This window comes from Lissotriton vulgaris, chromosome 8, assembly GCF_964263255.1.
Source record: "Lissotriton vulgaris chromosome 8, aLisVul1.2, whole genome shotgun sequence".
Lineage (NCBI taxonomy): Eukaryota > Metazoa > Chordata > Amphibia > Caudata > Salamandridae > Lissotriton > Lissotriton vulgaris.
Genome location: NC_141696.1, coordinates 155,011,707 through 155,024,373, shown reverse-complemented (window position 1 = coordinate 155,024,373; position 12,667 = coordinate 155,011,707). Strand labels below are relative to the sequence as shown.

Sequence of the window (12,667 nt, the reverse complement as noted above, 5' to 3'; positions counted from 1 at the left end):
CATGCCTTTTCAGTACCCCACTTGCATGGCTGTTTGGCCTGTGGAAGGTTCCACAAATGCAAGTCAGGATGGCCGAGTGGTCTAAGGCGCTGCGTTCAGGTCGCAGTCTCTTCTGGAGGCGTGGGTTCAAATCCCACTTCTGACAATTGTGTGTTTACTCTACTTTTTTCTTGAGAGAGAAAAAATCTGATCATTTCCCTCACATGGGCTTATATGGTTGTCTACTTGGAAAAGTGCAGTGAGTTTTTTTCTTGCTCTAGCCACTCATGACCTAAGATGTGTGCTTTTTTTGGTTCACAATATCTTTCCCTCTCTGTAGATGATCAAGCAAATGTGGTCAGGATGGCCGAGTGGTCTAAGGCGCTGCGTTAAGGCCGCAGTCTCTCCTGGAGGCGTGGGTTTGAATCCCACTTCTGACAAAACTTTAAGTCCATTTTGTCTCTGAGTTCTTTTAGAATCTCAGCTAAAAATTGGCAGTGCATATAATATCTGAATAAGTAACAAACTTCAGTTTCAACTGCAAATTAATTTGCCCAATTCTGTCTTCAAGCTCGTATAATATTCTTCTAGCACTCGTGGTGTTTTATGTGTTTTTTGGGGGGTGCTTAAAAAGTCCCTTTTATTAATGAAATGGGTTACATTCAGTCTTGTGATATTTTTGGTTTCCAATAAGTAGATTGTTAATTTTATGTAACCTCATTTTCTAATGCTCCATTCAAGAGATGTTTCCACTATGAAATGCAGAGCAAGGGGAAAGAGCACAAGTGATAGAGCCAGTGAGTGAGACGGGGTGTTGAGGAAGGAGAGAATGAAACAAAGACAGAGTGAGTGAACGGCAGGTAGGCCTAGAAGTGGAGACTAGAAGTGAAGGCGACATACTTTTCCATGCTTTTGACCTCCCACCCATCCCAAACCGACCACAAACGTACCATCTATGCAACGTTGGTATGCAGAAATTCACGCCTCAGCCAGTGAGGGTAAGTCCCAGGCCAGGGGCTAGAGAGCAAAAGACTGCATGTGCTCAGACGTTCCCTGCTAGGGACAGTTGATCTGAAACAAGGTCTGCTCTCTTGTATCCAGCAAGGATCTAGAAATCCTGCATGAATCTGCAAGGCACAATGACAGCATACATTTGCATAATATGCCCCACCTTCTGCCTTCCTACTTCCTGTGCAGTAGTTGTTTGTGTAGAGAGAGAGGTCGCAGGCAAGGTAATTTTGTGAGTAGGATACAGGACCCTAAATAGCTGGTGAGAGGTATGAGGTATTTTAAAGGCATAAAAATTGTACACCTGTGAAATGAAATGCTTTCACATGTGATCTTCTGTGTTTATTGTCCTGTGCATAAAGTTGCACCTTGTGTTTGAAGGTTTAAATTATTTCAGGCTTGCATGGAGGCAGAAATTTCTGAGTGACTTTTATACATTTCTTAAGACTCTGCACTGTCAGGATGGCCGAGTGGTCTAAGGCGCTGTGTTTAGGCCGCAGTCTCCTCTGGAGGCGTGGGTTCGAATCCCACTTCTGACATGACTTTTGGAGATGTAATCTCCTTTTTCAGGTTAACATCTGATGGAAGTTGCATCTGTTGGTCTTCACCTGGGATGTGATTCCGTCCTCATCTAGTCAAGAGAGCTGGGGTTTCTCATATATTTCGGTTGTATAAAGTCTTGCTGACAAAGTGCAGTCCTTACTATATGAGCATAGGACCCATGTAAGAGCTCATCTGGAAGAGTCATGCTCTTGTATGCCCTGGCCAGACAGGCCATGCAAATATGGAAGAATGCCTAGCATCTGGTAGACAGTTGGACTCCAGCACACTTACGGCAATTTCCTCAGGTCTGTGATCAGGGGCTGCTTAGATTTGCGTATTCCACCCTATGTTGTGACATTGAAATTCCTTGTTGAATTTGCTTTAGCTAGCCAAGAGGTGGCTGTTGACTCAATTTCAAAGCAGCTTTGGGCCTTTCAAGTGGCTGGTTAATAGCACTTTCTCTTTGTACGCCTTAAAGGTCTAAAGAGTTCTTCATAGGTACTGCTCTCTATGGATTGTTCAAAGATCTGTTGGAAGTACTTATAATAGGATAAATAAATTGAGAGCATGCCTTTTCGGTACCCCACTTGCATGGCTGTCTGGCCTGTGGAAGGTTCCACAAATGCAAGTCAGGATGGCCGAGTGGTCTAAGGCGCTGCGTTCAGGTCGCAGTCTCTTCTGGAGGCGTGGATTCAAATCCCACTTCTGACAATTGTGTGTTTACTATACTTTTTTCTTGGGAGAGAAAAAATCTGATCATTTCCCTCACATGGGCTTATATGGTTGTCTACTTGGAAAAGTGCAGTGAGTTTTTTTCTTGCTCTAGCCACTCATGACCTAAGTTGTGTGCTTTTTTTGGTTCACAATATCTTTCCCTCTCTGTAGATGATCAAGCAAATGTGGTCAGGATGGCCCAGTGGTCTAAGGCGCTGCGTTAAGGCCGCAGTCTCTCCTGGAGGCGTGGGTTCGAATCCCACTTCTGACAAAACTTTAAGTCCATTTTGTCTCTGAGTTCTTTTAGAATCTCAGCTAAAAATTGGCAGTGCATATAATATCTGAATAAGTAACAAACTTCAGTTTCAACTGCAAATTAATTTGCCCAATTCTGTCTTCAAGCTCGTATAATATTCTTCTAGCACTCGTGGTGTTTTATGTGTTTTTTGGGGGGTGCTTAAAAAGTCCCTTTTATTAATGAAATGGGTTACATTCAGTCTTGTGATATTTTTGGTTTCCAATAAGTAGATTGTTAATTTTATGTAACCTCATTTTCTAATGCTCCATTCAAGAGATGTTTCCACTATGAAATGCAGAGCAAGGGGAAAGAGCACAAGTGATAGAGCGAGTGAGTGAGAAGGGGTGTTGAGGAAGGAGAGAATGAAACAAAGACAGAGTGAGTGAACAGCAGGTAGGCCTAGAAGAGGAGACTAGAAGTGAAGGCAACATACTTTTCCCTGCTTTTGACCTCCCACCCATCCCAAACTGACCACAAACGTACCATCTATGCAACGTTGGTATGCAGAAATTCACGTCTCAGCCAGTGAGGGTAAGTCCCAGGCCAGGGGCTAGAGAGCAAAAGACTGCATGTGCTCAGACGTTCCCTGCTAGGGACAGTTGATCTGAAACAAGGTCTGCTCTCTTGTATCCAGCAAGGATCTAGAAATCCTGCATGAATCTGCAAGGCACAATGACAGCATACATTTGCATAATATGCCCCACCTTCTGCCTTCCTACTTCCTGTGCAGTAGTTGTTTGTGTAGAGAGAGAGGTCGCAGGCAAGGTAATTTTGTGAGTAGGATACAGGACCCTAAATAGCTGGTGAGAGGTATGAGGTATTCTAAAAGCATAAAAATTGTACACCTGTGAAATGAAATGCTTTCACATGTGATCTTCTGTGTTTATTGTCCTGTGCATAAAGTTGCACCTTGTGTTTGAAGGTTTACATTATTTCAGGCTTGCATGGAGGCAGAAATTTCTGAGTGACTTTTATACATTTCTTAAGACTCTGCACTGTCAGGATGGCCGAGTGGTCTAAGGCGCTGTGTTTAGGCCGCAGTCTCCTCTGGAGGTGTGGGTTCGAATCCCACTACTGACATGACTTTTGGAGATGTAATCTCCTTTTTCAGGTTAACATCTGATGGAAGTTGCATCTGTTGGACTTCACCTAGGATGTGATTCCGTCCTCATCTAGTCAAGAGAGCTGGGGTTTCTCATATATTTCGGTTGTATAAAGTCTTGCTGACAAAGTGCAGTCCTTACTATATGAGCATAGGACCCATGTAAGAGCTCATCTGGAAGAGTCATGCTCTTGTATGCCCTGGCCAGACAGGCCATGCAAATAGGGAAGAATGCCTAGCATCTGGTAGACAGTTGGACTCCAGCACACTTACGGCAATTTCCTCAGGGCTGTGATCAGGGGCTGCTTAGATTTGCGTATTCCACCCTATGTTGTGACATTGAAATTCCTTGTTGAATTTGCTTTAGCTAGCCAAGAGGTGGCTGTTGACTCAATTTCAAAGCAGCTTTGGGCCTTTCAAGTGGCTGGTTAATAGCACTTTCTCTTTGTACGCCTTAAAGGTCTAAAGAGTTCTTCATAGGTACTGCTCTCTATGGATTGTTCAAAGATCTGTTGGAAGTACTTATAATAGGATAAATAAATTGAGGGCATGCCTTTTCGGTACCCCACTTGCATGGCTGTCTGGCCTGTGGAAGGATCCACAAATGCAAGTCAGGATGGCCGAGTGGTCTAAGGCGCTGCGTTCAGGTCGCAGTCTCTTCTGGAGGCGTGGGTTCAAATCCCACTTCTGACAATTGTGTGTTTACTCTACTTTTTTCTTGAGAGAGAAAAAATCTGATCATTTCCCTCACATGGGCTTATATGGTTGTCTACTTGGAAAAGTGCAGTGAGTTTTTTTCTTGCTCTAGCCACTCATGACCTAAGATGTGTGCTTTTTTTGGTTCACAATATCTTTTCCTCTCTGTAGATGATCAAGCAAATGTGGTCAGGATGGCCGAGTGGTCTAAGGCGATGCGTTAAGGCCGCAGTCTCTCCTGGAGGCGTGGGTTCGAATCCCACTTCTGACAAAACTTTAAGTCCATTTTGTCTCTGAGTTCTTTTAGAATCTCAGCTAAAAATTGGCAGTGCATATAATATCTGAATAAGTAACAAACTTCAGTTTCAACTGCAAATTAATTTGCCCAATTCTGTCTTCAAGCTCGTATATTATTCTTCTAGCACTCGTGGTGTTTTATGTGTTTTTTGGGGGGTGCTTAAAAAGTCCCTTTTATTAATGAAATGGGTTACATTCAGTCTTGTGATATTTTTGGTTTCCAATAAGTAGATTGTTAATTTTATGTAACCTCATTTTCTAATGCTCCATTCAAGAGATGTTTCCACTATGAAATGCAGAGCAAGGGGAAAGAGCACAAGTGATAGAGCGAGTGAGTGAGAAGGGGTGTTGAGGAAGGAGAGAATGAAACAAAGACAGAGTGAGTGAACGGCAGGTAGGCCTAGAAGAGGAGACTAGAAGTGAAGGCGACATACTTTTCCATGCTTTTGACCTCCCACCCATCCCAAACCGACCACAAACGTACCATCTATGCAACGTTGGTATGCAGAAATTCACGCCTCAGCCAGTGAGGGTAAGTCCCAGGCCAGGGGCTAGAGAGCAAAAGACTGCATGTGCTCAGACGTTCCCTGCTAGGGACAGTTGATCTGAAACAAGGTCTGCTCTCTTGTATCCAGCAAGGATCTAGAAATCCTGCATGAATCTGCAAGGCACAATGACAGCATACATTTGCATAATATGCCCCACATTCTGCCTTCCTACTTCCTGTGCAGTAGTTGTTTGTGTAGAGAGAGAGGTCGCAGGCAAGGTAATTTTGTGAGTAGGATACAGGACCCTAAATAGCTGGTGAGAGGTATGAGGTATTTTAAAAGCATAAAAATTGTACACCTGTGAAATGAAATGCTTTCACATGTGATCTTCTGTGTTTATTGTCCTGTGCATAAAGTTGCACCTTGTGTTTGAAGGTTTAAATTATTTCAGGCTTGCATGGAGGCAGAAATTTCTGAGTGACTTTTATACATTTCTTAAGACTCTGCACTGTCAGGATGGCCGAGTGGTCTAAGGCGCTGTGTTTAGGCTGCAGTCTCCTCTGGAGGCGTGGGTTCGAATCCCACTTCTGACATGACTTTTGGAGATGTAATCTCCTTTTTCAGGTTAACATCTGATGGAAGTTGCATCTGTTGGTCTTCACCTGGGATGTGATTCCGTCCTCATCTAGTCAAGAGAGCTGGGGTTTCTCATATATTTCGGTTGTATAAAGTCTTGCTGACAAAGTGCAGTCCTTACTATATGAGCATAGGACCCATGTAAGAGCTCATCTGGAAGAGTCATGCTCTTGTATGCCATGGCCAGACAGGCCATGCAAATATGGAAGAATGCCTAGCATCTGGTAGACAGTTGGACTCCAGCACACTTACGGCAATTTCCTCAGGGCTGTGATCAGGGGCTGCTTAGATTTGCGTATTCCACCCTATGTTGTGACATTGAAATTCCTTGTTGAATTTGCTTTAGCTAGCCAAGAGGTGGCTGTTGACTCAATTTCAAAGCAGCTTTGGGCCTTTCAAGTGGCTGGTTAATAGCACTTTCTCTTTGTACGCCTTAAAGGTCTAAAGAGTTCTTCATAGGTACTGCTCTCTATGGATTGTTCAAAGATCTGTTGGAAGTACTTATAATAGGATAAATAAATTGAGGGCATGCCTTTTCGGTACCCCACTTGCATGGCTGTCTGGCCTGTGGAATGTTCCACAAATGCAAGTCAGGATGGCCGAGTGGTCTAATGCGCTGCGTTCAGGTCGCAGTCTCTTCTGGAGGCGTGGGTTCAAATCCCACTTCTGACAATTGTGTGTTTACTCTACTTTTTTCTTGGGAGAGAATAAATCAGATCATTTCCCTCACATGGGCTTATATGGATGTCTACTTGGAAAAGTGCAGTGAGTTTTTTTCTTGCTCTAGCCACTCATGACCTAAGTTGTGTGCTTTTTTTGGTTCACAATATCTTTCCCTCTCTGTAGATGATCAAGCAAATGTGGTCAGGATGGCCGAGTGGTCTAAGGCGCTGCGTTAAGGCCGCAGTCTCTCCTGGAGGCGTGGGTTCGAATCCCACTTCTGACAAAACTTTAAGTCCATTTTGTCTCTGAGTTCTTTTAGAATCTCAGCTAAAAATTGGCAGTGCATATAATATCTGAATAAGTAACAAACTTCAGTTTCAACTGCAAATTAATTTGCCCAATTCTGTCTTCAAGCTCGTATAATATTCTTCTAGCACTCGTGGTGTTTTATGTGTTTTTTGGGGGGTGCTTAAAAAGTCCCTTTTATTAATGAAATGGGTTACATTCAGTCTTGTGATATTTTTGGTTTCCAATAAGTAGATTGTTAATTTTATGTAACCTCATTTTCTAATGCTCCATTCAAGAGATGTTTCCACTATGAAATGCAGAGCAAGAGGAAAGAGCACAAGTGATAGAGCGAGTGAGTGAGAAGGGGTGTTGAGGAAGGAGAGAATGAAACAAAGACAGAGTGAGTGAACGGCAGGTAGGCCTAGAAGAGGAGACTAGAAGTGAAGGCGACATACTTTTCCCTGCTTTTGACCTCCCACCCATCCCAAACCGACCACAAACGTACCATCTATGCAACGTTGGTATGCAGAAATTCACGCCTCAGCCAGTGAGGGTAAGTCCCAGGCCAGGGGCTAGAGAGCAAAAGACTGCATGTGCTCAGACGTTCCCTGCTAGGGACAGTTGATCTGAAACAAGGTCTGCTCTCTTGTATCCAGCAAGGATCTAGAAATCCTGCATGAATCTGCAAGGCACAATGACAGCATACATTTGCATAATATGCCCCACCTTCTGCCTTCCTACTTCCTGTGCAGTAGTTGTTTGTGTAGATAGAGAGGTCGCAGGCAAGGTAATTTTGTGAGTAGGATACAGGACCCTAAATAGCTGGTGAGAGGTATGAGGTATTTTAAAAGCATAAAAATTTTCCACCTGTGAAATGAAATGCTTTCACATGTGATCTTCTGTGTTTATTGTCCTGTGCATAAAGTTGCACCTTGTGTTTGAAGGTTTAAATTATTTCAGGCTTGCATGGAGGCAGAAATTTCTGAGTGACTTTTATACATTTCTTAAGACTCTGCACTGTCAGGATGGCCGAGTGGTCTAAGGAGCTGTGTTTAGGCCGCAGTCTCCTCTGGAGGCGTGGGTTCAAATCCCACTTCTGACATGACTTTTGGAGATGTAATCTCCTTTTTCAGGTTAACATCTGATGGAAGTTGCATCTGTTGGTCTTCACCTGGGATGTGATTCCGTCCTCATCTAGTCAAGAGAGCTGGGGTTTCTCATATATTTCGGTTGTATAAAGTCTTGCTGACAAAGTGCAGTCCTTACTATATGAGCATAGGACCCATGTAAGAGCTCATCTGGAAGAGTCATGCTCTTGTATGCCCTGGCCAGACAGGCCATGCAAATATGGAAGAATGCCTAGCATCTGGTAGACAGTTGGACTCCAGCACACTTACGGCAATTTCCTCAGGGCTGTGATCAGGGGCTGCTTAGATTTGCGTATTCCACCCTATGTTGTGACATTGAAATTCCTTGTTGAATTTGCTTTAGCTAGCCAAGAGGTGGCTGTTGACTCAATTTCAAAGCAGCTTTGGGCCTTTCAAGTGGCTGGTTAATAGCACTTTCTCTTTGTACGCCTTAAAGGTCTAAAGAGTTCTTCATAGGTACTGCTCTCTATGGATTGTTCAAAGATCTGTTGGAAGTACTTATAATAGGATAAATAAATTGAGGGCATGCCTTTTCGGTACCCCACTTGCATGGCTGTCTGGCCTGTGGAAGGTTCCACAAATGCAAGTCAGGATGGCCGAGTGGTCTAAGGCGCTGCGTTCAGGTCGCAGTCTCTTCTGGAGGCGTGGGTTCAAATCCCACTTCTGACAATTGTGTGTTTACTCTACTTTTTTCTTGAGAGAGAAAAAATCTGATCATTTCCCTCACATGGGCTTATATGGTTGTCTACTTGGAAAAGTGCAGTGAGTTTTTTTCTTGCTCTAGCCACTCATGACCTAAGATGTGTGCTTTTTTTGGTTCACAATATCTTTCCCTCTCTGTAGATGATCAAGCAAATGTGGTCAGGATGGCCGAGTGGTCTAAGGCGCTGCGTTAAGGCCGCAGTCTCTCCTGGAGGCGTGGGTTCAAATCCCACTTCTGACAAAACTTTAAGTCCATTTTGTCTCTGAGTTCTTTTAGAATCTCAGCTAAAAATTGGCAGTGCATATAATATCTGAATAAGTAACAAACTTCAGTTTCAACTGCAAATTAATTTGCCCAATTCTGTCTTCAAGCTCGTATAATATTCTTCTAGCACTCGTGGTGTTTTATGTGTTTTTTGGGGGGTGCTTAAAAAGTCCCTGTTATTAATGAAATGGGTTACATTCAGTCTTGTGATATTTTTGGTTTCCAATAAGTAGATTGTTAATTTTATGTAACCTCATTTTCTAATGCTCCATTCAAGAGATGTTTCCACTATGAAATGCAGAGCAAGGGGAAAGAGCACAAGTGATAGAGCCAGCGAGTGAGAAGGGGTGTTGAGGAAGGAGAGAATGAAACAAAGACAGAGTGAGTGAACGGCAGGTAGGCCTAGAAGTGGAGACTAGAAGTGAAGGCGACATACTTTTCCATGCTTTTGACCTCCCACCCATCCCAAACCGACCACAAACGTACCATCTATGCAACGTTGGTATGCAGAAATTCACGCCTCAGCCAGTGAGGGTAAGTCCCAGGCCAGGGGCTAGAGAGCAAAAGACTGCATGTGCTCAGACGTTCCCTGCTAGGGACAGTTGATCTGAAACAAGGTCTGCTCTCTTGTATCCAGCAAGGATCTAGAAATCCTGCATGAATCTGCAAGGCACAATGACAGCATACATTTGCATAATATGCCCCACCTTCTGCCTTCCTACTTCCTGTGCAGTAGTTGTTTGTGTAGAGAGAGAGGTCGCAGGCAAGGTAATTTTGTGAGTAGGATACAGGACCCTAAATAGCTGGTGAGAGGTATGAGGTATTTTAAAGGCATAAAAATTGTACACCTGTGAAATGAAATGCTTTCACATGTGATCTTCTGTGTTTATTGTCCTGTGCATAAAGTTGCACCTTGTGTTTGAAGGTTTAAATTATTTCAGGCTTGCATGGAGGCAGAAATTTCTGAGTGACTTTTATACATTTCTTAAGACTCTGCACTGTCAGGATGGCCGAGTGGTCTAAGGCGCTGTGTTTAGGCCGCAGTCTCCTCTGGAGGCGTGGGTTCGAATCCCACTTCTGACATGACTTTTGGAGATGTAATCTCCTTTTTCAGGTTAACATCTGATGGAAGTTGCATCTGTTGGTCTTCACCTGGGATGTGATTCCGTCCTCATCTAGTCAAGAGAGCTGGGGTTTCTCATATATTTCGGTTGTATAAAGTCTTGCTGACAAAGTGCAGTCCTTACTATATGAGCATAGGACCCATGTAAGAGCTCATCTGGAAGAGTCATGCTCTTGTATGCCCTGGCCAGACAGGCCATGCAAATATGGAAGAATGCCTAGCATCTGGTAGACAGTTGGACTCCAGCACACTTACGGCAATTTCCTCAGGTCTGTGATCAGGGGCTGCTTAGATTTGCGTATTCCACCCTATGTTGTGACATTGAAATTCCTTGTTGAATTTGCTTTAGCTAGCCAAGAGGTGGCTGTTGACTCAATTTCAAAGCAGCTTTGGGCCTTTCAAGTGGCTGGTTAATAGCACTTTCTCTTTGTACGCCTTAAAGGTCTTAAGAGTTCTTCATAGGTACTGCTCTCTATGGATTGTTCAAAGATCTGTTGGAAGTACTTATAATAGGATAAATAAATTGAGGGCATGCCTTTTCGGTACCCCACTTGCATGGCTGTCTGGCCTGTGGAAGGTTCCACAAATGCAAGTCAGGATGGCCGAGTGGTCTAAGGTGCTGCGTTCAGGTCGCAGTCTCTTCTGGAGGCGTGGGTTCAAATCCCACTTCTGACAATTGCGTGTTTACTCTACTTTTTTCTTGAGAGAGAAAAAATCAGATCATTTCCCTCACATGGGCATATATGGTTGTCTGCTTGGAAAAGTGCAGTGAGTTTTTTTCTTGCTCTAGCCACTCATGACCTAAGATGTGTGCTTTTTTTGGTTCACAATATCTTTCCCTCTCTGTAGATAATCAAGCAATTGTGGTCAGGATGGCCGAGTGGTCTAAGGCGCTGCGTTAAGGCTGCAGTCTCTCCTGGAGGTGTGGGTTCGAATCCCACTTCTGACAAAACTTTAAGTCCGTTTTGTCTCTGAGTTCTTTTAGAATCTCAGCTAAAAATTGGCAGTGCATATAATATCTGAATAAGTAACAAACTTCAGTTTCAACTGCAAATTAATTTGCCCAATTCTGTCTTCAAGCTCGTATAATATTCTTCTAGCACTCGTGGTGTTTTATGTGTTTTTTGGGGGGTGCTTAAAAAGTCCCTTTTATTAATGAAATGGGTTACATTCAGTCTTGTGATATTTTTGGTTTCCAATAAGTAGATTGTTAATTTTATGTAACCTCATTTTCTAATGCTCCATTCAAGAGATGTTTCCACTATGAAATGCAGAGCAAGGGGAAAGAGCACAAGTGATAGAGCGAGTGAGTGAGAAGGGGTGTTGAGGAAGGAGAGAATGAAACAAAGACAGAGTGAGTGAACGGCAGGTAGGCCTAGAAGAGGAGACTAGAAGTGAAGGCGACATACTTTTTCCTGCTTTTGACCTCCCACCCATCCCAAACCGACCACAAACGTACCATCTATGCAACGTTGGTATGCAGAAATTCACGCCTCAGCCAGTGAGGGTGAGTCCCAGGCCAGGGGCTAGAGAGCAAAAGACTGCATGTGCTCAGACGTTCCGTGCTAGGGACAGTTGATCTGAAACAAGGTCTGCTCTCTTGTATCCAGCAAGGATCTAGAAATCCTGCATGAATCTGCAAGGCACAATGACAGCATACATTTGCATAATATGCCCCACCTTCTGCCTTCCTACTTCCTGTGCATTAGTTGTTTGTTTAGAGAGAGAGGTCGCAGGCAAGGTAATTTTGTGAGTAGGATACAGGACCCTAAATAGCTGGTGAGAGGTATGAGGTATTCTAAAAGCATAAAAATTGTACACCTGTGAAATGAAATGCTTTCACATGTGAACTCCTGTGTTTATTGTCCTGTGCATAAAGTTGCAACTTGTGTTTGAAGGTTTAAATTATTTCAGGCTTGCATGGAGGCAGAAATTTCTGAGTGACTTTTATACATTTCTTAAGACTCTTCGCTGTCAGGATGGCCGAGTGGTCTAAGGCGCTGTGTTTAGGCCACAGTCTCCTCTGGAGGCGTGGGTTCGAATCTCACTTCTGACATGATTTTTTGAGATATAATCTCCTTTTTCAGGTTAACATCTGATGGAAGTTGCATCTGTTGGTCTTCACCTGGGATGTGATTCCGTCCTCATCTAGTCAAGAGAGCTGGGGTTTCTCATATATTTCGGTTGTATAAAGTCTTGCTGACAAAGTGCAGTCCTTACTATATGAGCATAGGACCCATGTAAGAGCTCATCTGGAAGAGTCATGCTCTTGTATGCCCTGGCCAGAAAGGCCATGCAAATATGGAAGAATGCCTAGCATCTGGTAGACAGTTGGACTCCAGCACACTTACGGCAATTTCCTCAGTCTGTGATCAGGGGCTGCTTAGATTTGCGTATTCCACCCAATGTTGTGACATTGAAATTCCTTGTTGAATTTGCTTTAGCTAGCCAAGAGGTGGCTGTTGACTCAATTTCAAAGCAGCTTTGGGCCGTTCAAGTGGCTGGTTAATAGCACTTTCTCTTTGTACGCCTTAAAGGTCTAAAGAGTTCTTCATAGGTACTGCTCTCTATGGATTGTTCAAAGATCTGTTGGAAGTACTTATAATAGGATAAATAAATTGAGGGCATGCCTTTTCGGTACCCCACTTGCATGGCTGCCTGGCCTGTGGAAGGTTCCACAAAAGCAAGTCAGGATGGCCGAGTGGTCTAAGGTGCTG

At 43.6% G+C, this 12,667-nt stretch overlaps 13 non-coding genes across 13 annotated transcripts; all 13 read left to right on the top strand.

Moving 5' to 3' along the window:
• The first annotated feature begins 62 nt into the window (after positions 1-62).
• TRNAL-CAG (transfer RNA leucine (anticodon CAG)) lies at positions 63-145 on the top strand. Its single transcript has one exon. It is a non-coding gene; the product is annotated as a tRNA-Leu (tRNA).
• Positions 146-336: 191 nt separating this feature from the next.
• On the top strand, positions 337-419 carry TRNAL-AAG (transfer RNA leucine (anticodon AAG)). Its single transcript has one exon. It is a non-coding gene; the product is annotated as a tRNA-Leu (tRNA).
• A 1,024-nt stretch (positions 420-1,443) lies between these two features.
• Positions 1,444-1,526, top strand: TRNAL-UAG (transfer RNA leucine (anticodon UAG)). The gene has a single exon. It is a non-coding gene; the product is annotated as a tRNA-Leu (tRNA).
• Positions 1,527-2,432: 906 nt separating this feature from the next.
• TRNAL-AAG (transfer RNA leucine (anticodon AAG)) lies at positions 2,433-2,515 on the top strand. The gene has a single exon. It is a non-coding gene; the product is annotated as a tRNA-Leu (tRNA).
• Positions 2,516-4,254: 1,739 nt separating this feature from the next.
• Positions 4,255-4,337, top strand: TRNAL-CAG (transfer RNA leucine (anticodon CAG)). Its single transcript has one exon. It is a non-coding gene; the product is annotated as a tRNA-Leu (tRNA).
• A 191-nt stretch (positions 4,338-4,528) lies between these two features.
• Positions 4,529-4,611, top strand: TRNAL-AAG (transfer RNA leucine (anticodon AAG)). The gene has a single exon. It is a non-coding gene; the product is annotated as a tRNA-Leu (tRNA).
• A 1,024-nt stretch (positions 4,612-5,635) lies between these two features.
• TRNAL-UAG (transfer RNA leucine (anticodon UAG)) lies at positions 5,636-5,718 on the top strand. Its single transcript has one exon. It is a non-coding gene; the product is annotated as a tRNA-Leu (tRNA).
• Positions 5,719-6,624: 906 nt separating this feature from the next.
• Positions 6,625-6,707, top strand: TRNAL-AAG (transfer RNA leucine (anticodon AAG)). The gene has a single exon. It is a non-coding gene; the product is annotated as a tRNA-Leu (tRNA).
• A 1,739-nt stretch (positions 6,708-8,446) lies between these two features.
• On the top strand, positions 8,447-8,529 carry TRNAL-CAG (transfer RNA leucine (anticodon CAG)). The gene has a single exon. It is a non-coding gene; the product is annotated as a tRNA-Leu (tRNA).
• A 191-nt stretch (positions 8,530-8,720) lies between these two features.
• Positions 8,721-8,803, top strand: TRNAL-AAG (transfer RNA leucine (anticodon AAG)). The gene has a single exon. It is a non-coding gene; the product is annotated as a tRNA-Leu (tRNA).
• Positions 8,804-9,827: 1,024 nt separating this feature from the next.
• TRNAL-UAG (transfer RNA leucine (anticodon UAG)) lies at positions 9,828-9,910 on the top strand. Its single transcript has one exon. It is a non-coding gene; the product is annotated as a tRNA-Leu (tRNA).
• A 632-nt stretch (positions 9,911-10,542) lies between these two features.
• On the top strand, positions 10,543-10,625 carry TRNAL-CAG (transfer RNA leucine (anticodon CAG)). The gene has a single exon. It is a non-coding gene; the product is annotated as a tRNA-Leu (tRNA).
• A 191-nt stretch (positions 10,626-10,816) lies between these two features.
• Positions 10,817-10,899, top strand: TRNAL-AAG (transfer RNA leucine (anticodon AAG)). Its single transcript has one exon. It is a non-coding gene; the product is annotated as a tRNA-Leu (tRNA).
• The last annotated feature ends 1,768 nt before the right edge of the window (positions 10,900-12,667 follow it).